The sequence below is a fragment of the Callospermophilus lateralis genome, chromosome 3 (genome assembly GCF_048772815.1).
Source record: "Callospermophilus lateralis isolate mCalLat2 chromosome 3, mCalLat2.hap1, whole genome shotgun sequence".
NCBI classification, from domain to species: Eukaryota; Metazoa; Chordata; class Mammalia; order Rodentia; family Sciuridae; genus Callospermophilus; species Callospermophilus lateralis.
The window spans coordinates 1,705,950-1,728,951 of NC_135307.1; the positions used below are offsets into that span (position 1 = coordinate 1,705,950).

Consider the following 23,002-nt stretch of genomic DNA (forward strand, 5'->3'; position numbering starts at 1 on the left):
GTGATGATCTAATATGTGTAAGAGGCCTCACTGAGAATAGAATCTCTCTCAGAGGTCAGTAAGGAAAATACGGGGTCAAATGACTCATTCCATACTGTACATAGGATGGAATCCTCAGTGGGGATTTTATATGTGTCAGAGACATCAATGAGACATATATGTCTCTGAGGACTCATTGTACCTCATGTTACCTACAGAGGCCTCAGTGACTTTTGGATGACTCTCACAGGGTCTAAATCTGTGTGGACTTCTGGTGCCCCAGGGCACTCAGTGTGATATTCCTTGAGTGTCAGAAGCCTTGATTAGGATATTTCTGAATGACAGAAGCCTCAGGGTGGATATTATATTGACCTCACTGTCCTGTATGAGGATGATATCCATTTCAGAGTCCTCAGGAAGAATGTCATTAGTGTTTTGGGACTCAAATGAGATAGGGTGTGAATGTCAGAGGCCTCAGGGAGGATTCATGTTAGCATTAGAGGAAGACTCACTGAGGATGTGATATGAGTGTTAGAAACCTTTCTGAGGCTATTATAAAAATATCCGAGGCCTGAGTGTGGTTATGTTATGTGTCAGAGGCTTCATATGGATATTAATTGTCAGAGTCCAGTGACAGGGTATTACCAGAGTATCTGAGGCTTCACCAACCCATCCCCTTGAATGGGATCAAGGTCACAGTACAGATATCCTGTTCATGGCAGTGGCCTCAATGACGATATGTGGAAGATTCCTCAGTGACAATATAAAGTGTTTGTCACAGGCTTCACTTTTGACATTATATCTTGTAGAGTCGGCAGTAAACTTACTATACTTGTCAGAGGCCTCAGTTTTCTCCTATAGAAAGGGGCCTCTGTGAGTACATGATGGCAGTGCCAGAGGCATCAAGAAGAAATTCTAAGTGGAAGAGACCTCTGTTATACAATCATACATCTCAGATGTCTCCAATACTTTATTGTTAGTATTAGAGACCTCAGTATGCCTCTTATAGATACTGTAGGTGTCAATGTAGACATTGAATATTTCAAAGACCTCAGGAAGTTAGAGGCCTCAGGGAGTATATTATACCTGTCAGATGGTTCAGGGAGCATTTTAAATGCACCAGCCACCTCAGCAAGGCTATTCCTGAGTCAGATGTCTCAGTACCAGTACTTCATTATTGTCAACAGCCTCAGTGAGGATACCATTAGGGTCACATGCCTCAGTGAGAATACTAAATGCATTTGAATCCTTACTGACAATGGGACTTGTGTCAAAGGACTTACGATATCATATGTTTTAGAGGCTTCTCTGAGAATATTACAGTTGTCAAAAGAGTCAGTCAGTAATATATTATATGTCAGAGCCCTCAGTGAAGACAGTGCCTTTTTAAATAGTTTCATGTGTTTAGTGAGAGCTCTGAATAAAAATATTATTGTGTTTCAGAGGCCTCAATGTGGTTTTTCCTTATTTGTCATAGGCTCTCATGGATATTTTATGACTGACACAGGCCTCAGTAATGATATTGAGGATGTTAGAAACCTCTGTGAGGACATTGTATGTCAGAGCCCTCATTGATTATATGTGTAGAGGACTCATTGAGAATATTATATATGTCAAAGAACCTAGTTTTTATGTGAATTTTAGAGATCTCATTGAGAATATTTTTATGTGACATAGGCTTCCACAAAAATTTCATATGTGTGCCAAATGCCTCAATGAAGATATTACATTTTTCCTAGTTCTCTGTGAGAATATCTTATGAGTGTGAAGGTTTGACATGTTATCTTCTAGGGGTCTCAATGTGTATGTGATATCAGCCAGTGGTATCATTAATGATATTTATTGATATCATATTATTTCAGTGCATACTATATATGTTAGAGTCTTCATGAGGATATTATATTGTATTTAAAGCCTCAGTGAAATGTTTTATAAGTGTAAAAGGCTTAATTGAGGGTATTATACTATTCTTTCCTGTTAAAAGAAAACAGGAAACAATAGAAAGAACTCCCAGTGGAAAGAATGGTCTAAGCTATTCCCAAAGGCTTCAAGCAGGATGAAGTAAGCAACAAAGTACTATAGAGTTGGATAACAAACAAAATCTTGGAGTAAATATCCAGATGCTCATTTTATTTACAAATAAATGACTAAACAGATAAACAAAAGAGGCCAAATAAAAACCTCTTATGTAGAATTTCAAAAAATTGAGGTGGACATTTGGCCCCCAAGGAGTTAGGCCTAACTTCCCACTTCTTAAGAGGGGGCTGTGCATAGTGACTTACTCCAAAACAATATATATATAATGTGGACATGTAGAGAAACATAACTTCACAGTGAGAAATCTGGCAAACACTACATCAGTCAGGTGAGCACCTTGAGGATATGAAATGAAAAACAGCACTTCATCTGTAATCCGCTTTCCCCAATCCATAACCTGTCTACATATGAGAAAAACATCAACTGAAAATCTAAAAAGTACCTGACAGGTACTCCTCAACTGTCAGGTCCTCCTCAACCATCAAGGGCATCAGAGAAAGGAAGGTCAGAGAAACTGTCGCCACCAAGAAAAGCCTATGGAGACAGGATGACTGTCTTGCAGGATCTTGGATGGGGTCCTGGAACTGAAAGAGGCTGTACTGAGAATCCAAAGGAAACACAGACATTAGTTAATAAGAGCATATCAGTATCTGTTTATCATGAAAAATTATGTATAAAGTTAACACATCTGAGATAGCTCATGTAAATCATAAGAGAAAAAAACTGGGTAGAAGTTATATAGTAGATCTCTGCATTTTCTTTGCAATTTCTGCATAAACATAAAACTACTCTAAAGTACAATCTTAAGACATGGCTATATTTTTTCAAACACCTGCTTATTTAATTACTCAGAATGTTAATTACTAATAATTGACATTCTTAAGTAGTTCTGCATTTTGTTAAGAGCATTTATAACAAAAATATGTCAAACTAACATAATGTAAGATACGTACTTATTTTATATGTTTTATGTTAAAGTAATAATATGTTTAAACTTATTTATCATTATTTATTTTGCTATTGCTAGGTTCTAGATTTTCTCTCTAAAAATTTCAAAACTTTAGAGAAAAAAAATCTACATTTTAGTGACACTATTTCAAGTCATGGTTGAATTTTTTCAAAAGAGTCATGATAATAAATATGTTACAAGAGCAGATTGATTCATTGTGAATGAATCATTCATCCTAAAGAAATCTTATCTTTCATTTGTTTCTATGTATACCCTTTAACAGTAATAGCATCAAATGTTTGCCACTGGGAAAAATATTCAAACAAAAAATGTAAACAGAATTTGTGACAATAACATATAATGCTTTCTAAAAATTTAAAATTTAAAAGAATATGAAAGTCAGTTTCCTCCATGATGTTCTTCAGAATAGGTAAAACTAGAAAAACATCAATGGAAGCATGGTTTATGAGTGATCTTATAGTGATCTTAGATATTTTATGGAGAAATTATATTTTAGAAATCACAAAAAATATAATGTGATGCCCAAACTCTTGAATGTTTTCAAATGTAGCTGAATTTCTATGTAAGTTTTTCATTGATATAGCTAGTCATAAAGCTAATAAGAGCAAAGAATATATGGGGCTGGGATGTAGCTCAGTGGTGGCATACCTTATACATAATTCAGGAGGCCCTGGGTTTGATCCCTAGCACCACAAAATTTAAAAAAAAAATCAGTGCCTTATTTGTGCAATCAAATAGAAAATGAACAATTACCACTCTTAGGAAAATGTTAAGCCTGAAAAACAGTTAATAATCAAAATACTCTTACAATAGAAATAGCCTATTGTGAGCAGATGTGTCACATCATAAAGTATATTCACATTAAATATCCTCTCAGAACAATAAAAAAGACTTTGATGACCATTTAGAAGGAGAAAATGGCTATAATATAGATTAGAAAATTATTAAGAAATTAGAAACATGAGGTGAGGGGCTGTGGGCACAGAGAGCGGCTGGCCTAGGCTTGGCGGGTAGAAGGGTCCCTCCTGCAGGGTTTGTGGAGTGAGCCGGGTGCACAGGGGTGGTTGTGTTGTGTCCCCTCTGGCTGTCCGTCTTGAGAAAGAGCTGAGTGGGCGGGAAGGATGGAGGACCAAGGGTAGTTGCCGCAGAGGTGTGCTGAGTGCTCGGAGGCCCTCGTAGGAGGAGTGACCCAGGAATCCCTGAGCTCAGGAAGCTTGGGGGTGTGGAGAGGAGAAGCCCATCCTCAACCAACGCCCAGAGCTTGGCGGATCCGATGTTGGGCTGCAGAAATGCTCTGTGTGGGGGGTGGGGGGTGGGTGGTCTTTTTCCTAGGCCCATCTTGCACATCATGCACGCCAGGAAGTGAAAGGGGTGCGGCCTCTGGACACCTCTTCAGCTCCCTTGTGACCTGTCCTGTAGGGGTATCCTGCAATCGTGTAGGAATAGGAGACCCTGGCAGAGCCTTGCACTCAGGACAGCAATGATGACACTGAAGAGGTTTCATTGTTTGATGCAGAAGAAGAGAAAACTAAGAGACCAAAATCCAAAATCCGACATCCAGTGGCATCATTTTTCCATTTGTTCTTCTGAGTCAGTGCCATTATAGTCTATCTTCTCTGTGAATTGCTCAGCAGCAGCTTTATTGCTTGAATGGTGACAATTATCTTGTTGTTGTCATGTGACTTTTGGGCAGTGAAGAACGTCACAGGTAGAGACTGATGGTAGGCCTTGGGTGGTAGAATCATATTGATGAGGATGGAAAGAGTCATTGGGTGTTTGAGTCCAGGAAGGCATCTCCTCAGGAGAATAAAACTCTTTCAGAAGTTCATTCAAGAATCTTTTGGTTAGGACTAATTGCCTGTCCAGTGCTGTGAGTGATATTTGCCTTTAGTGCTCTCTTCTCCTTCAGAGTAAAATGGTTGGCATGGTTATCATGGGTGTGGTGCTACAGGGTGCCAACCTGTATGGTTACATTAGGTGCAAGTGGGCAGCCAGAAGAATTTAACCAGCATGGCTACCTGGTATCTTGGAATGCAGTTTTTAAAACAAAACACCAGAAATGAACAGACTTCTTGAATAGAGAGAAAATTATGTTTTCTGTGATACTGGGGAATGGCCAAAGAGATTCTTGATTATGAATTGTTTAGAGCTCAGTCCAGTTGCAAAAAGGAGCATTGATTTTTTGTTTGTTTTGTTTTCACTTACAAAGTTACTATAAAAACTGGTTTCTTTTTTAAACAAAGTTTTAATTTTCTTTTTCTAGTAGTTGAGGCTGGGAAGTATGATATCATTAAGAACATTGTCAGAATTTATTTTAGGTGTGCATATGTATGCATATAGTAATGTATCCGTATGTCGAAAATTAATGTGTTAGTTTACATATGTTAAAGAGATATTTGCATTTTGATCCATAGAATATAGGATGTTCTTAATCTATCTCAAAGGTATATGTGTTTACATACTATTTCTATAGGTTATTTTCAGAAATAAGTTGATTCCATTATTAAGAGTAAACACTTGGCTTGTATATGAGTTAAAAAGTTAGAAAAAATGTTAATTTTAAGTATATACTTCATGTTGAAATTTCTTACGTTAGACATGCACAAGTGAAAAACAAATTCAGGCTGGTAGTGTTAACTAGTTTCTAAAATTTTCTTTTATTTTTATACTTAAGGCCTAACTAATAAATGGAATCTTTATAGTTTATGTTTAAGGGATACCCAGGGATTGCTGTTGATCTATTGATTTCATGGAAAGGATAGTCATATTTTATTTTGGAACTTCCTGGAAACTCTTCAGTGGTCTCTGGACTAATAAAATCTTTTAGTACTAAATAAATATTATTCTTATGTCATAGTAAAAATAATCATTTAAATACTTGGCATAATAAATGCCTAAAGACATTTTATGAATCTATTTTTTCTTGCTATAATGGGGATGTTGTAAATCATACATTTGTATTAATAATTTTTCTTAAACAAGGCAATATATTTAACTGTAAACTAAACCAATCTACAAATTATTGTAGGCAGTTGTAAATTCTGTTGAGATACTGGAAACTTTGTTGGGGTCTTTTAATCAGCAGATTATGTTGTGAATGTATCTGTACTTTGTTAAAATATTTTTAAAAATGTTTTGTTTTAGTTGAATAAATGTGTATTGGAGTGAAAAAAAGAAATTAGAAACATGATAATGACATAAAAATTCTCTAGGCCATACTAGGCACTTTGAACTGTAATCACAGCTTTTTTGGAGACTGAAGCAGGAGGATCACAAAGTTAGAAGCCAGCCTCAATACCTCAGGAACTTAGCAAAATCCCATCTCAACATAATATTAAAAAGGGCTGAAATTCATTGCTTGCCTAGCATGGTCAAGGTTATGAGCTTAATTCTCATCACCATAAATAAATTTAAAAGAATAACTCCAAACCAAGCATATAATATGAGACAACTGGGGCATTTATAGAAGAGGGTGGAAAACATTATGTTGAACACCCCAAAATAATAAAACTATATTTAATTATTTTTCAGCTCATGATATTAACATGTCTAATCTCCACTTATATAACTTCATTAAAATATGGTAAATAGTGTATGTACTTTTTTTAATGATTTCAGAATATGAATTATACTCAACTCTATTCTAAAAACTACCTTTGAAACACATAGAGCACCAGCATTATATACAATGAAATCAGGCCATTTCCTACACAAAATAATATTTAGTAAGTACTAATATATACACACATTATTTCAAAATAAATTAAAATTGATGAAATCAAAAGGTCACTGGTATGCTTTTAAATGATATTTTGAATATATGAGAAACACTTAATAGAGTTCTCCAAAAAGAACTTCTGACAATATATAAAGCATGCTTATTAGAAGGTCAATTACCTTGCTTGCAAGGAGTAAGAGAAACTAACTACTTGATGAATGTAAGACTTTAATAAGATAAACGAATATGCTTTCTAAATTTGAAAAAGTAGAAAATGTCTGTGTAAAAAAGTCTATTTTTGGTAAATGTATCTGTTTTTTTAAAAGAATCTATTGGCTTTTCTCTTACACACTGTAATTATTTCAGTGGTTTTAAGCTGGAATATCATGTAATATCAATAACTGGAATTTTAAATATCACCATCCTCTTTCTTCCTATAAAATTGATTAGCAAATTTTGCTTAGAATAATTTCAACCCAATTTGGAAAAGATCTGTGTGTGTGTGTGTGTGTGTGTGTGTGTGTGTAAATACATAATATTTTGAACAATTCCCCTGACACTTGGGTCCTGTCAAAGACATATTGTCTGTGTGTGGTGCTGGAATGGAACCCAGGGACTCTCACATGTTAAGCAAGTTCTCTGCCACCAAGTTACACACACTGTCCCAAAGACCTTAATAAGAAAAAGATAATTAAAACTTTTTCAGATAATGAGAACTGTCAAACAAGATAATTCAATCAAAACAAGGTAAACTAAAAAGTATATTTAAAAATATTGTTGATAAAAATAGCAGAAGTTCAAAGTTAGAGAACAAATTAAAAATCAAACTGCAGAAACCTACTACATAAAATTGGAAACCTAGAGGGAATAGGTAATTTCCTAGTTAAAAAAACACATTAATAAAAGATTAAAATAAGAAAACTATGAATGATCAATCAGCTTAAAAAGTTTAAAATGATGCTTACAGATCTCCCATTGGTACAAAAACCAGGAACATAGGGGTCCACGGTTGAGTGTTAACTGACTTTTAACAAATTCCGGATTTACTTAAAATGTTCATGATCTATGAGGAAAGAATGAAATCATTACTTAAAATAAATACTTCAATTAATTAAAATTAATTTCCTCAATTAACTTTGTGGTATAATACCAAAGCATTATATAGTCAAGATATTTCAGCAGATGTAGAAAGTCAACACAGTATTTAGCATACCATTACAAATACACTGCCAAATAAACTGACTTGCTCAACCAAAGACAAAATGTATTCTCAGTCAAAATTTTGATTAATTTAGTTCCATAAAATCCATGAACTATTTTTTCACAAATTCTGGCTTATTAGAAATAACATATTTAAACTTAAATAACCTTGTGGGTTTCATACATCTACTTTTCCATTTTTTAATATTTTTCCTGCTTTAACACAGTAAAAATAAGCAGTTAGAACAATTCCTCCTCCCTCTGTGCCAGAAATCATCCAAGTAGCTGTGTTTTGATGACAAGTAATCAGAGCCTCTTGAAGGGATGTTTCCCCAAAGTAAACCTTGCTGAAATAATGAAGGAGAGTAAGGCTCCCTCCTTAGCTCTCAAATGGGCACAGGGAGTGAATCTGCTTTCTCTTCACACTTCCCACCTTTTCCTCACCTGCCACCTATTTATCCAGAAGTTTCTGGAAGATCTCTCTGAGGCTGCTCTGGGCATGCCTATAGACATGACCCACAGAATCCTCAAGCCAGGATCTCTCTAAGGCTAGTCTGAGAAAAGCGTCCCTGTAGATATGACTCAGTGTCCGCAAGCGAGGCATCCCTCTGAGGTTGCTCTGAGGAGAAGGAGCTCTGGATGACCCTACACACATGACCCACAGTGTCTCTAAGACAGGCATCTGCCTGAGGATGGTCTGAAAAGAATGGAGCTCTAGGTGTCCCTATAGCCTTGACCCACAGCTGGTCTTAGAACGGAGTTATAGCCTTGATCCACAGTGTCCCCAAGCTGTAAGTCTCACTGAGGCTAAAGAGAAGGGACCCTAAAGTCCCTGTAGACACAACACAAAGTGCCCCAAGCTGGGAGTATTCCTGAGTCTGCTCTAAGAGGAAGCTCCAAGTCCCCATACACATGAACCACATTGTCCCCAAGGTGGGAGTATGCTTGAGTCGGCTGAGAAGAAGGCAACTCTCCGTCCCATACAAATGACCCACCAGGGTACCCAAGTTAGGAATACCTCCTCAGACCAGAGGTGCTCAGAGAACCTAGGGTGCCGAGCTGGTGGAGTATTGCTTCAGATAGGAGGCACATGGAGGACCCAGGGTCCCCGAGCTGGGAGTACCGCCTCAGACCCCAGGTACATGGCATACTCAGGTTCCCTGAGCTGGGAGGGATCCCAGGCACACTGAGGACCCAGTGTATCCAAGCTGGAATATCTCCACAGATCCAAGGCACACAGAGGACCCAGGGTCCCTGAGCTGGGAGGATTTTCAGACATCAGGCACACCACCAACCCAGGGTCCCCGAGCTGGGAGTACCTCCTCAGACCCAAGGCACACCACCAACCCAGGGTCCCGGAGCTGGGAGGAACTCCTCAGACCCAAGGCACACCCAGGACCCAGGGTCCCCGAGCTGGGAGGATCTCCTCAGACCCCAGGCACACCCAGGACCCAGGGTCCCCAAGCTGGGAGAGCCTCCTCAGATCCGACGCACACCCAGGACCCAGGGTCCCAGAGGAGATAGGAGGGCCTCCTCAGACATGAGGCACACGGAGGTCCGAGGGTCCCCGAGCTCGGGGATCTCCTCAGACCCCATGCATACGGAGGACTCAGGGTCTCGGAGCTGGGAGGATTCTCAGACACCAGACACACCACCGACCCAGGGTCCCTGAGCTGGGAGTACCTCCTCAGACCCGAGGCACACAGAGGACTCAGCGTCTCCGAGCTGGGAAGACTTCCTCAGACCCCAGGCACACATGGAGGACCCAGGGTCCCGGAGCTGGGGAATCTCCTCAGACCCGAGGCACACCCAGGACCCGGGGTCCCCGAGCTGGGAGGCCTCCTCAGACCCAAGGCACACGGAGGACTCAGGGTCCCGGAGCTGGGAGGGCCTCCTCAGACCCTAGGCACACGGAGGACCCAGCGTCCCGACCTGGTAGTATCTCCTCAGACCTGACACACACGGAGGTCCCAGGGTCCCGACCTGAGAGTATCTCCTCAGACCTGACACACACGGAGGTCCCAGGGTCCCGACCTGGGAGTATCTCCTCAGACCCGAGGCACACAGAGGACCCAGGGTCCCGACCTGGGAGTATCTCTTCAGACCCGAGGCACACGGAGGTCCCAGGGTCCCGACCTGGGAGTATCTCCTCAGACCCGAGGCACACGGAGGTCCCAGGGTCCCGACCTGGGAGTATCTCCTCAGACCTGACACTCACGGAGGACCCAGGGTCCCGACCTGGGAGTATCTCCTCAGACCCGAGGCACACAGAGGACCCAGGGTCCCGACCTGGGAGTATCTCCTCAGACCCGAGGCACATGGAGGTCCCAGGGTCCCGACCTGGGAGTATCTCCTCAGACCCGAGGCACACAGAGGACCCAGGGTCCCGACCTGGGAGTATCTCCTCAGACCTGACACTCACGGAGGACCCAGGGTCCCGACCTGGGAGTATCTCCTCAGACCCCAGCACACGGAGGACCCAGCGTCCCGACCTGGGAGTATCTCCTCAGACCCCAGCACTCGGAGGTCCCAGGGTCCCGACCTGGGAGTATCTCCTCAGACCCCAGCACTCGGAGGTCCCAGGGTCCCGACCTGGGAGTATCTCCTCAGACCCTGGCACACGGAGGACCCAGGGTCCCGACCTGGGAGTATCTCCTCAGACCCGAGGCACACGGAGGTCCCAGGGTCCCGACCTGGGAGTATCTCCTCAGACCTGACACACACGGAGGTCCCAGGGTCCCGACCTGGGAGTATCTCCTCAGACCCCAGCACACGGAGGACCCAGCGTTCCGACCTGGGAGTATCTCCTCAGACCCCAGCACTCGGAGGACCCAGCGTCCCGACCTGGGAGTATCTCCTCAGACCCGAGGCACACAGAGGTCCCAGCGTCCCGACCTGGGAGTATCTCCTCAGACCCCAGCACACGGAGGACCCAGGGTCCAGACCTGGGAGTATCTCCTCAGACCCCAGCACTCGGAGGACCAAGGGTCCCGACCTGGGAGTATCTCCTCAGACCCCAGCACTCGGAGGACCCAGGGTCCAGACCTGGGAGTATCTCCTCAGACCCCAGCACTCAGAGGACCCAGGGTCCCGACCTGGGAGTATCTCCTCAGACCTGACACACACGGAGGTCCCAGGGTCCCGACCTGGGAGTATCTCCTCAGACCTGACACACACGGAGGTCCCAGGGTCCCGACCTGGGAGTATCTCCTCAGACCTGACACACACGGAGGTCCCAGGGTCCCGACCTGGGAGTATCTCCTCAGACCTGACACACACAGAGGTCCCAGGGTCCCGACCTGGGAGTATCTCCTCAGACCCCAGCACTCGGAGGTCCCAGGGTCCCGACCTGGGAGTATCTCCTCAGACCCCCCCACACGGAGGTCCCAGGGTCCCGACCTGGGAGTATCTCCTCAGACCCCAGCACACGGAGGTCCCAGCGTCCCGACCTGGGAGTATCTCCTCAGACCCAAGCACACGGAGGACCCAGCGTCCCGACCTGGGAGTATCTCCTCAGACCCGACACACACGGAGGACCCAGCGTCCCGACCTGGGAGTATCTCCTCAGACCCGAGGCACACGGAGGACCCAGGGTCCCGACCTGGGAGTATCTCCTCAGACCCCAGCACTCGGAGGACCCAGGGTCCCGACCTGGGAGTATCTCCTCAGACCCCAGCACACGGAGGACCCAGGGTCCCGACCTGGGAGTATCTCCTCAGACCCCAGCACTCGGAGGACCCAGGGTCCCCGAACTGGGAGTATCTCCTCAGACCCCAGCCCACGGAGGTCCCAGGGTCCCGACCTGGGAGTATCTCCTCAGACCCCGGCACACGGAGGACCCAGGGTCCCCGACCTGGGAGTATCTCCTCAGACCCCAGCACACGGAGGTCCCAGCGTCCCGACCTGGGAGTATCTCCTCAGACCCCAGCACACGGAGGTCCCAGGGTCCCCGACCTGGTAGTATCTCCTCAGACCTGACACACACGGAGGACCCAGCGCCTGGAGCTAGGAGGACCTCCTCAGCGCCCAAGCAGGTCAGAGGAGGAGCTCCGCATCCCCACACACATGGCCCATAGTACCCTCAAGCTGCCTGTATCCTGGAGGCCGGTCTGCCGCTTCCTGGTGGTTCACCCAGCACGCTCCCGGTTTTTCCTGAGACAAGAGCTCTAGACCTCACCCTGAAGAAGGGAGGACAAAGATGAAAAGTGAGCCACTGTCCCCTGCTACCCCGCCCAGTGTGAGACTCTGCTCATACACAGGGGCACCAATCCCTGATGGCCACGCCCAGTGCAGGCCTCTGCTCATGCGCAGAGGTACCACTCCTGATGACCACGCCCAGTGCCAGACTCTGCTCATGCGCAGAGGCACCAATCCCTGATGGCCACGCCCAGTGCCAGACTCTGCTCATGCGCAGAGGCACCACTCCCTGATGGCCACGCCTAGTGCAGGCTTCTGCTAACCTGCAATGGTAGTAGGGTGGCTAGTCTTTCTTATTTCTCTCAGCGCCTTTCTGTAGCGGCAGCTATTACTGAATAGGATCTATTCCCACTTCTTTAACTAAGTCTGGCTGTGTTTATTTGTGCCATCACCAGAAGTGGAATCTCAGGAGATGAGAAAAGGGAGGCCAAGAGACTGAGACCCGGGTCCCTGGACTCAACCAGGCCACGCACTGCTGTAGCCAGGGGCCAGGCAGGCAGAGGCACAGACATGAGCACCTGCAGGGAGCCCCTGGACACTTCACTCTTGTGCCCAAGGGCAGAAGGCCAAAAGCAGGTCAACAGAGAGGCCTCTGCGAAGTGTAGACAAGTGACTGAGTGATGTAGCCAAGGACTGCCAAATTTTAACATCATGGGTTTTGAGAAAAGCAGTTAAATCCCAGCCCATGTTGACTGCTTTCAAGGTTGTGAGACCCTGAGCTCACACGACCCCCCAGCAGCCTCTGGGAGCTGCAGGGTGCACCCCTTGCCCTGGGGCATTCTAGATTGAATTATCTCTCCTTGTTTCCCAGCTCTCACCATGAATGCCTCTGGGAGGTGCAGTTATTCCCAGAGATTCTTGACAGTCTAATTTGGTGTTCTGCCCACACAGCCCTCACCAGGCAGGATCATCAGAGCTGTGTGCCACATGCTATCCCAAGTGCCCTGGAGGACCCTGGCAGTGGAGACTTGTGTTCTGCCCATGTAGCCCTCACTCCAGAAGCCTATGGGGAACTGCAAGTAGCAGAATTACCCTCATATCCCATGCAGCCTTCACTACAGAGGCATCTAGGGGCTTCAGAACCCCCAGGATCATGGACATTGTAGCCTGATGCTGGGTTGGTGCAGCCCACACTATAGTTGCTTCTCACAGCTCTGAGGCCCCAGGAATTCTGTGTATTGTAGACCACTTTGCTCAAGCATTTCTGACCTCAGAGGTCTAGAGCTGCAGGCTATTGATTATTCTGGGCAGTGCAGACCATCCTACCTAAGTGGACCTCACCATCAAGGCTCCAGTATCAGCACACCACAAGCCTGCCTGGACACCCCTGAGGTGTCTGGGTGGTGCAATACAAATCTTGCCCATGCAGTCCTCAAGTGGTAGGTGTCTGGAAGGTGCAGGCCCTGGGGGATTCTGGTAGTGTATTCTTGCCTTCAGCCCGCACAGCTCTCACTGTGGAGGCCTCCGAGTGGCAGGCCACACAGGCACCTGGACATCTGCAAGAATTCTGAGTAGTGTAGTTCAGTTCTCTACCCCACAGCCCCAACCACAGAGTATTTTGGGGGCTGCAATTTCCTGAGGATTCTGGGTAATGTAAGTCAGTGTTTTGCCTGCGTGCCTCCTGTGAGGGCCAGGATAAATGCAGGCCACATGCTTGCCTTGGTAATGCAGACCTCACTGTGGAGGGTTCTTGGACTGTAGGCTTCACAGTCATCAGGGTATCCCCAGGAATTATGGGTAGTGTAATCTGACCTTTAGCATGAACAGCCTTTGCTGGGGAGGCCTCTAGGAGTTGCAGGCCACATGCTCACCCAGGCAACATGTCCCCTAAATGATTCTGGGTAGTATAGTTAAGTTCTGTTTCCTACAATTCTCATCACAGAGGATCCTGGGAGCTGCTGGAACTAACATTTGTGGGTAACATAGTCCCGTATTTTGCGTATTCACCACAGAGGGTTTTGGGAGCTATAGCCCCTGAGGATTGTAGTTAATGTAGGCTAATGATTTGATCACCACAGAGGAAGGTACAGCTCATGAGGATTCTGGATAATGTAGTTTAGTGTTTGCCTGCACAGCGCTACTGGGAGGACCACAAGAACTGCAGACCCATGCTTTCCCTGGTACCCTGGAGAGTCTAGGTACTATAGCTCTCATCACAGAAACTTCTGTGAGTTATAGTGAAGACATACCCTGCATTGAACCTGGTGTTCTACCTTTGCAGCCCTCAACCCAGAAGCTCCTTGGAACAGCAGGCACCCAAGGGATATGAGAAGCACAGTTTGTCATTCTGCCCACACAGACCTCACTGCAGAGGTCTCTGCAAGCTGCAGGTCCCTTAGGGCTCTGGTCATACAGTCTGTCATTTGGCCCATGCTGCCCTCAATGCAGAGGGCTGTAGGAATTGCAGGTCCTGAAGGATTCTGGGTAGCACAGGCCATCATAACCTTTGCAGCTCTTGACCCAGAGCCTCCTGGGAGCTGCTGGCCACATTCTCACTAGCCACTCCTGAGGACTCTGGGCAGTGTAGTAACCAATAAGTGTTCTCTTTCCTACATTGTATCTGACATAAAAGGGCCACACTTCCATTTAAAAACCTGGCTTAAATCTGTTTTAACTATGTCTGTTTCTGATTATTAACAGTGTTTCCTAAATGTTTAAGAGATTGAAAGCTATCCTTTCACTTTTGCTAGTCCTGATAACATGCAAACCCGGGACTATAATTTTTATACACTATGGATTCTAAATTTTACTTTAAAAGTTAAACAGTTAATTGTGACACTAACCATTACTAGCTTTTTCATATTTTGGATATATTCATGTTCTTACAGAATACAAGCCTTTTAAAATGTAAGACTTGGTAGAGCCCTTTACCAAGATGATGTTCTCTAAACTAAAACTGTCTGTAGCAATAGTCTGTTTCAGGTTTATATAGAAATAACAAATTTGATTGACATTTATTTATGATATTTAATGTTTTATAACTGGATAAGGGTAACCTGTTATCAATAAGTTATATATAAAATTTTGTGTTACTCTTTATACTGGGATGGGAATTTAAATGTATTTTTGGAAAGTAATAAGCAGAGCCTGGTTTGTTTAAAGGCTGAAAATGTGGAATATGATTTTGCCATTTTTTCCACAAAAAAGAAGTTAAGAGCTCTCTTAGCCTTTATATTTTATTCATGTTTAAGATGAAATGTTGTTTGTTTGTTTGTTTGTTTGTTTTAATTATAAAGAAAAGAAGTTTATTTGGCTCTAGGTTCTGGTCCAAGATTAAAGGGATGAATCTGATGATGGCCTTTTTGCTGGCAGACTAGTGAGGTGGCTCAGTACATCATATAGTGAGGGAAGGGACTGGGATTCTCCAGATAGCTGGTTTCTATAGCAGCCTCACTCTCAAGATAGCCCATAAATCCATTAATCTGCTCATGGTATAGATGGATCAACCCTTCTCAAGTTAACCCATAAACTCGTTAATCTGTTCAGGATATGAATGGACCAACCTTGCACAAGGACAAAGCTCTAAAATGGATCAACCCTGCACAAGGACAAAGCTCTGATTGCTTTGATCACCTCTTAAAGACCCCACCTATTTTTCTTTCTTTTTTTTTTTAACTGGGGATTTTACCCAGGGATATTTTCCACAGAGCTACATCCCCAATTCTTTTTTTTTGAGAAAAGATCTTGCTACATTGATGAGGTTGGCCTCAAACTTGAGCTCTTCTCCCTCAGCCTGTAGAGTCATTGGGATTTCAGGTGTGTACCACCCTGCCTTGTGGTTCTACCTCATCTATTTATTTATTTTATTTTTTCAAATTAGTTATATGTGGCATATTGACTTATTGTACACAAATGGAGCACACTTTCTCTTTCCTCTGGTTGTACATGGTGCAGAGTCACTCCAGTTGTATAATCATAGACGTACATAGGGTACTTATGTCTGTCTCATTCTACTGTCCTTTCCATCCCTGCAGTCATAACCTTCCTTCACAGCCCTCTACACAAACCAAAGTTTCTTCATTCTTCCCTACCTCCCCACCCCACTGTGAATCAGTATATGCTTATCAGAGATAATGTTCAGCTTTTGTTTTGGAGGAATTGGCTCATTTCCCTTAGCATGATATTCTCTAGTTCCATCCATTTATCTGCAAATGCCATAATTTCATTCTTCTTTGTGGCTGAATAATTTTTTATTGTGTAAATGTATCACTTCTCTTTATCCATTCATTGGTTGAAGGGCATCTAGGTTGGTTTCATTGTTTAGCTATTGTGAATTGAGCTGCAATAAACACTGATGTGGCTGCATCACTGTGGTATGCTGATTTTAAGTCCCTAAGGTATAAAATGGGGAATGGGATAGCTGGGTCAAATGGTGGTTCCATTCTGAGTTTTCTGAGGAATCCATACTGCTTTCCATAGTGGTTGCCCCAATTTGCAGTTCCACCAGCAATGTATGAGTGTGTCCTTTCCCCCACATCTCTGCCAACACTTATTATTGCTTGTACTCTTGATAATTGCCATCTGATTGAGATGAAATCTTATAGTAGTTTTGATTTACATTTCTTTTTCATTTGTTTGTTAATGGATTATATTTCTTCTTCTGTGAAGTGTCTTTTCAGTTCCTTAGCCAATTTATTGATTGGATTATTTGTTATTAGGGTGTTAAGTTTTTTGAGTTCTTTATATGTCCTGGAAATTAGTGCTCTATCTGAGGTGCATGTAGTAAAGACTTTCTCCCATTCTGTAGGCTCTCTCATTACATTATTGATTGTTTCCTTTACTGAGAATAAGTGTTTTATATGAATCCATGCCATTTATTGATTCTTGATCTTACTGCTTGCACTTTGGGAGTCTTCTTAAGGAAATCAGGTCCTAAGTGACCATCATGAAGATTTGGGCCTACTTTTTCTTCTATTAGGTGAAAGGTATCTATTCTAGTGTGTAAGTCTTTGATCCACTTTGAGTTGTTTTTTTGTGCAGGGTGAAAGATAGAGGCTTAATTTCATTTTGCTATCTATGGATTTCCAGTTTTCCCAGCACCATTTATTGAAGAGTCTATCTTTTCTCCAATGTGTGTTTTTGTCTAGTATGAAATAACAATATTTTGTGGGTTTTGTCTCTGTGTCTTCTATTTTGTACCATTGGTCTACATGTCTATTTTGGTACCAATACCATGCCATTTTTGTGACTGTTGCTCTGTAGTATAGTTTAAGGTCTGGTATTGTGATGCCTTCTGCTTCACTCTTCTTGCTAAGGATTGCTTTGGCTATTCTGGGTCTCTTATGTTTCCAAATGAATTTTATGATTGCTTTTTCTAGTCCTATGAAGAATGCCATTGGGATTTTAATACGAATTGAATTGAATCTGTATAACAGTTTTGGTAGTTTGGCCATTTGGACTATATTAATTCTGCCTATCCAAAATCATGGGAGATCTTTCCAACTTTTGAGGTTTTCTTCAATTTCTTTCTTTAGTATTCTGTAGTATTCTTATAGAGGTCCTTCACCTCTTTTGTTAGGTCAATTCCCAAGTACTTTATTTATTTGTTTGTTTATTTGTTTATTTATTGAGGCTATTGTGAGTGGACTGTTTTTCCTAATTTCTCTTGCAGTGTATTCATAACTTAGTATGGAAATGCACTTGATTTATGGATATTGATTTTTATATCCTGCTACTTTCCTGAATTCATTTATTAGGTCTAAAAGTTTTTCTGGTGGAATTTTTGGATCTTCTAAATATAGAATTATGTCATTGGCAAGTAGTGATAGTTTGTGTTCTCCTTTTCCTATGAATACCTCTTTAATTTCTTTTGTCTGTCTGATTACTCTAGCTAGAGTTTCAAGGGCTATGTTGAATAGAAGTGATGAAAGAAGGCATCTGTGGCTTGTTCCAGTTTTTAGAGGAAATGCTTTCAATTTTTCTTTATTCAGAATGATGTTGGCCTTGGGCTTAGCATAGATAGCTTTTACAGAATTGAGGTATATTCTGTTTTTCTAGTGTTTTGAGAATGATCTTCATGTTGCTGTTTTTTGACAAATGCTTTCTTTGTACCTATTGTGACAATCATATGATTATGCTTCCCCACAGTCAGAACCCTTACAAGAAAGGCTCTTGAGGGGCTGGGGTTGTGGCTCAGAGGTAGAGCACTTGCCTGGCATGTGCGAGGCCCTGGGTTCGATCCTCAACACCACATAAAAATAAATGAACAAATAAAGATATTGTGTACAACTAAAAAAGGGGGGCTCTTGATTTATAACAACAAGCTTCAATATCTGTCCTCACAGTGACCAAGCAAGAGCAGCAGTCACCCTCACTAAGTCAGAGTCCACAAAGGTCCTGAGCAGCAAATCTCAACATCAGTTTAATAGGCAACTTAAAGAACATGTGCCCTTCGTGGTTACCTAGTCCTGGATCTTCTCCAATTCAAGGTCAGAACTTTCCCTTACTCAAGAGTGAGCCTTGCACCTCTCTCTGACCACCACGCCTTGCCAGGACAGTGCAACCACACCATGCTGTGCTCCTGGAGGGATGGCAAAGATGACCACCACTCCGAGGCAGAGGCTGCCTTTTGTCCACATGTGACTCTCCAGCCTGCTCCCTGCAGAAGTCAAATAGATGGTGTGCTAACTCAAGCAAGGTTCTACCCAGCAACCTCCCACTTCCTGGAGGTAGAGCATGGCATTCTTGAGAAAGATGCTCATACACCAAGTATGTGGAAGTCCAGCTTCATGGGCAGCCCTGAGGAGGACACAGTTCTGCAGCAAGTCCAGGCTGTTCCAGCAAGCAGTCCACCCATCCCAACTTGACAGACTCTGGGCTGGAGATGTCTATGGTAGGAAAACATGCAGTATGTGTGGCTCATGTCACCTCCAACAGCGTAGGCTCTTAGGGTTTAGGCACATAGACAAGCTGTTGGCACAAAGAAAAGACATTATTTTAGAAGCTGCTCGGGCAGTCTACTGGGCCATGGTAGAGAGGTCACCCCCGACTTGAGGCATCAGCCTAGTAGCCATGTCCATGATGGGCTGCAGCTTTGTAACATTCTGGTTCACAAGAGCGATGAACCTGCTGGCAATCTCTTGTAAGTTGCAAGTGGTCCACTGGCAGCTGGGCATAAGATGGAACAAGACACATGTAGGCTGCTTGAGGGCACAGATGTCCAAGGTGCCCTCTGCCGCTCCATTAGCTCGTCTTCCAGTCACCCCTATGGCCACTCAGGGAACAGGAGTAACCTTTTATTTCCCACTGGTAGAAGAGAATGAAAGATGACCTTTATGGCCTCATGTGTGTGTTTGTGTGTGTGTGTGTGTGTGTGTGTGTGTGTGTGTGTGTTGTACCAGAAGCATTTGAATGTGGCTTAATTTGGAAAAGGGTCTTTGTAGAGAAAATGAAGTTAAGGATCTCAAGATGAGCTCATCTTGGATGCCCCTGGTAGGGCTATGTCCAAGTGCCAGGCTCTGCAGGCTGAGCAATATCCTGTAGCTGTGTAGCTTCCAGGTGAGGAGGCCAAGACCTCCATGTGCACACTTGGTTCATAAGCAGAGGCAACTTTCTGATCAATGAGCTTACTGCCAGTGTAACTTGTTATTCTTCATTCATTAATGAAAATTACAGGCTTATATTCATTTCATAGGGATGCTGTAAAAACATTACACAAACCAGGTGGTTTGAGCAACAGAAATGCATTGTCTCAAGTTCTTCGAGTTCAGAGATCAGGTTGTTGGTGGGACCTGCTCCTCTGAGGACCATGACAAATTCCCTCCTGTCTCCAATGGTATGCTGGCCATCATTGGAGCTCCTGGGCAGTGGAAGTATCACCCAAGCATGACCTCAGTGCAATGTGCTCTCCATGCATGCACAAACTCCCTTTTCTAATGAGGATACTGGCATATTGGATCAGGACTGCCCTATTGCACTTTGACTTTGTCTTAATGAATTGCACCAGCAAGAGCCTATTTCCAGATGGAATCAATAAGCCACATTCTAAGAGGGGCTAATACTTAAACATGCAGGTTTGGGGGAGGGGACAATTCCACCCTGAATGGGGCACAGGAGCAGAAACGTGCCAGCACAATTTCCCACTGCTTTTGAGCAGTGGTTGCAGGTGGCCCCTCTTTGTGTTGTAGACATTCAAGGGATGCTTAGACTCCTGCCTTTCAGCTTATCACCACTGAAAGCCAGTCTGGAGGATCTGGGACCTGGATAAAATCACGTGCACAGCAGGCTGTGTGCACATTGTGTGCTCAAAGGGATAAATGTGATTGACATGTTGTAATCATTTCTACTTTATTGCTGTTTGTTCTGGCCAACAGTGTCACCTAAATTAAGTCTACTCTTTAAATAATATTTCATTATGGAAGTCAGAGTTCCAGATGGATCTTTCACTGGGCCCTTGTGGCTTTTCCTCATCTTCCTTTTGGGTCAGCTCTCCTGTCTGTCTGCCTGTCCCTAAGCAGCCATTCTGCTGTGTTTGCTGTATTGTTGGATTTTTACCTGCTCATATGTATTCAGTTTACTAAGAATAAATTTGTCTGATACCCTTTTAAAACCCTCTTAAGAAGTGACTCTCTAGCTCATTAGCCTAAGATGGCTTTTAGTTCCCTACCAATTCAGAAATTCTGGATTTTAATGGCTCCACTTCAGTTTTTGGAGGAGACAAGAAGGACCTGCTCAATGTCCATGAGGGCAGAGCCGGACTGAGAGCAAGTGTCTCTGTCACCCTCCACCAGGACTCCTTGTATGCCCTCAATAACATTGTATCTTTGGACTTCCCAATTCAAACAATGCTGGGCTGGGGATATAGCTCAGTTGGTAGAGTGCTTGCCTCACATGCAAAGGGCCCTGGGTTCAATCCTCAGCACCACCACCAAAACAAACAAACAAACAAACAAAAAAAAAAGAATGTCTTTTTTCCTAAATTGTAGGCTTTCTATTCACCTCACTTATTGTTTCTTTTGCTGAGAAAAAGCTTTTTAGCTTGAATCCATCCTATTTATTGATTCTTGATATTAATTCTTATGCTATAGGAGTCTTATAAAGAAAGTCGGAGCCTAATCCTACATGATGGAGATTTGTGCCTACTTTTCCTTCTCCTGCTCTTGCTGATGCCAACCCTGTTCTAGTCACACATGGGAATCATGTTCATAATGCTGGAATTCTCAGCTGACTATGCTGGTGGGGCTCTCTCTCCAGACCCCTCTGCTGATAGCTGCTCAACTCAGGGGCCAGCTGGATAGTTGGGGTAGATTCTACTTTACTCTTTGTACTCAAAAGCACAGCTGCTTTCAAGATGCACAGGCCAGAGCTGTGTAAGAAGCATAGATTGGAATGAGATGCCTGCATCAAGAAATCAATTGGAGCCCAAATTTAATGTCTAAGAAGAATGTTTAAGAACTTGAGATTGTTTAAAGCATGGCACATGATGTCTCCATCTTCTGTGGTGCTTCCGTGATGTCCGAGTTCTCTGCAGCACTCTCAGAATGTCCATGTCCTCCCATGAGATCCCATGACATCTGTGTCCTGTGTAGCATTCCCAGGATGCCACATCCTCTGTGGCACTCCTATAAGGTCCCATGATATCTGTATTTTGGAAACCAGCTTCTCATGAAATTTGAAATATTAGCCAGTAATGTTGAATTCAGCTCAGCAAACTATCTTTCATTGTTTGTTCAATGAGAGGCTGAGTCATCCCTTGAGATGCTGGCAGACCTGCTATCCTGGTCAGCTGTGCAATTGTGACACATTTGCAGATGGCCACAGAGTAGCAAAGCACTTTCTCATGTCTGCATAATAATCTGTTACCAAACTTCTGGCCCCATTGCAAGATAAACTATCATTTTCAAATGTCCTTCAGAACAACAGTTGGAGCCTCAGCTGTGGCCAGGTGTCTTGGTTCAAACCAACATAGTGTATATGAAAATGTTGTAATTTTTAAATATCTTGGTAATTTCTTATTTGGCCCATTGGTGAACTACTTAGGGGCATGTTCTTTAATTTTTGTGCAGTGTGACTTTCCAAATTTTCTTTTTGTGAGTGATATATTTTATTCTATTGTAGTCACAGAATATGCTTAGTTTGATTTCAATTCTTTTAGACTTAAGATTAGTTTCATGGCCTAACATATGATGTTCTCCTGCCATGGAGGGAAGCAGACTCTGCTGTTATTGGAGAAGCATTCTGTAAATGTCTGTTGGGCCTTGCTGGTTACATGGTTTTTCAGTCTTTTCTGTTTTCTGTTGGTCTTCTGTCTCCTTGTTCTGTGTTATCCTCAATGAGGTGCTGTTTCCTTGTGGTCTTCTGTCTCATTGTTCTATGAATTATCCACAGTGGAGTACTCAAATCACTGTTTTGTTAAGCCACTTGCTTTTCCCTTGAGATCTGGGTTTTGCTTTGTGTGTTTGGAGTTCTGTTGTCACTGCATGTACTGTTATATCCCACTGGAACAAGGCTGGGGACACCAGTAAAATGGCACATGATCTTTGTCTTCACTTCCTGGCACAGAGATCCTAAGACCCTGGGACTTTCCTGAGTGAAGAGGGGGTTGGGTGGCCACTGGTTCTGATGAAGTGATCTTTCTCAGCAAGCTATTATCTAGCTTCTGTATACAGACTGGTCACCAAAAAGACTAACCCTTGATTGGAAGGTTGGGACCTTTAGCTCCACATCCCTCCAGGGAGCTCCTGCCAGGCTAGAGATAGCATTAATAGATCATGACCAACTGATGAAGGCGTTCCTGCACCTGCATGCTGTCTGACAGGATCACAGTGTGGGGGATGCTGTGGCAGGACCACACCATCTGGAAGCCAGAACCATGGGGATGCTGTGGCAGGACCACACCATCTGGAAGCTGGAACTAATCCTAAGTCTAAATGGATTGAAATCAAACTAAGCATATTCTCTGA

At 43.6% G+C, this 23,002-nt stretch overlaps 1 protein-coding gene, 1 non-coding gene and 1 pseudogene across 2 annotated transcripts in view; all 3 read left to right on the forward strand.

The window, feature by feature from the left end:
- LOC143641504 (uncharacterized) overlaps nucleotides 1–23,002 on the forward strand; it is a 157,159-nt gene that overhangs the window by 97,072 nt on the left and 37,085 nt on the right. The window lies entirely within an intron of this gene.
- LOC143641512 (Golgi apparatus membrane protein TVP23 homolog B pseudogene) lies at nucleotides 4,637–5,062 on the forward strand (annotated as a pseudogene).
- Nucleotides 20,895–20,967, forward strand: Trnav-cac (transfer RNA valine (anticodon CAC)). Its single transcript has one exon. It is a non-coding gene; the product is annotated as a tRNA-Val (tRNA).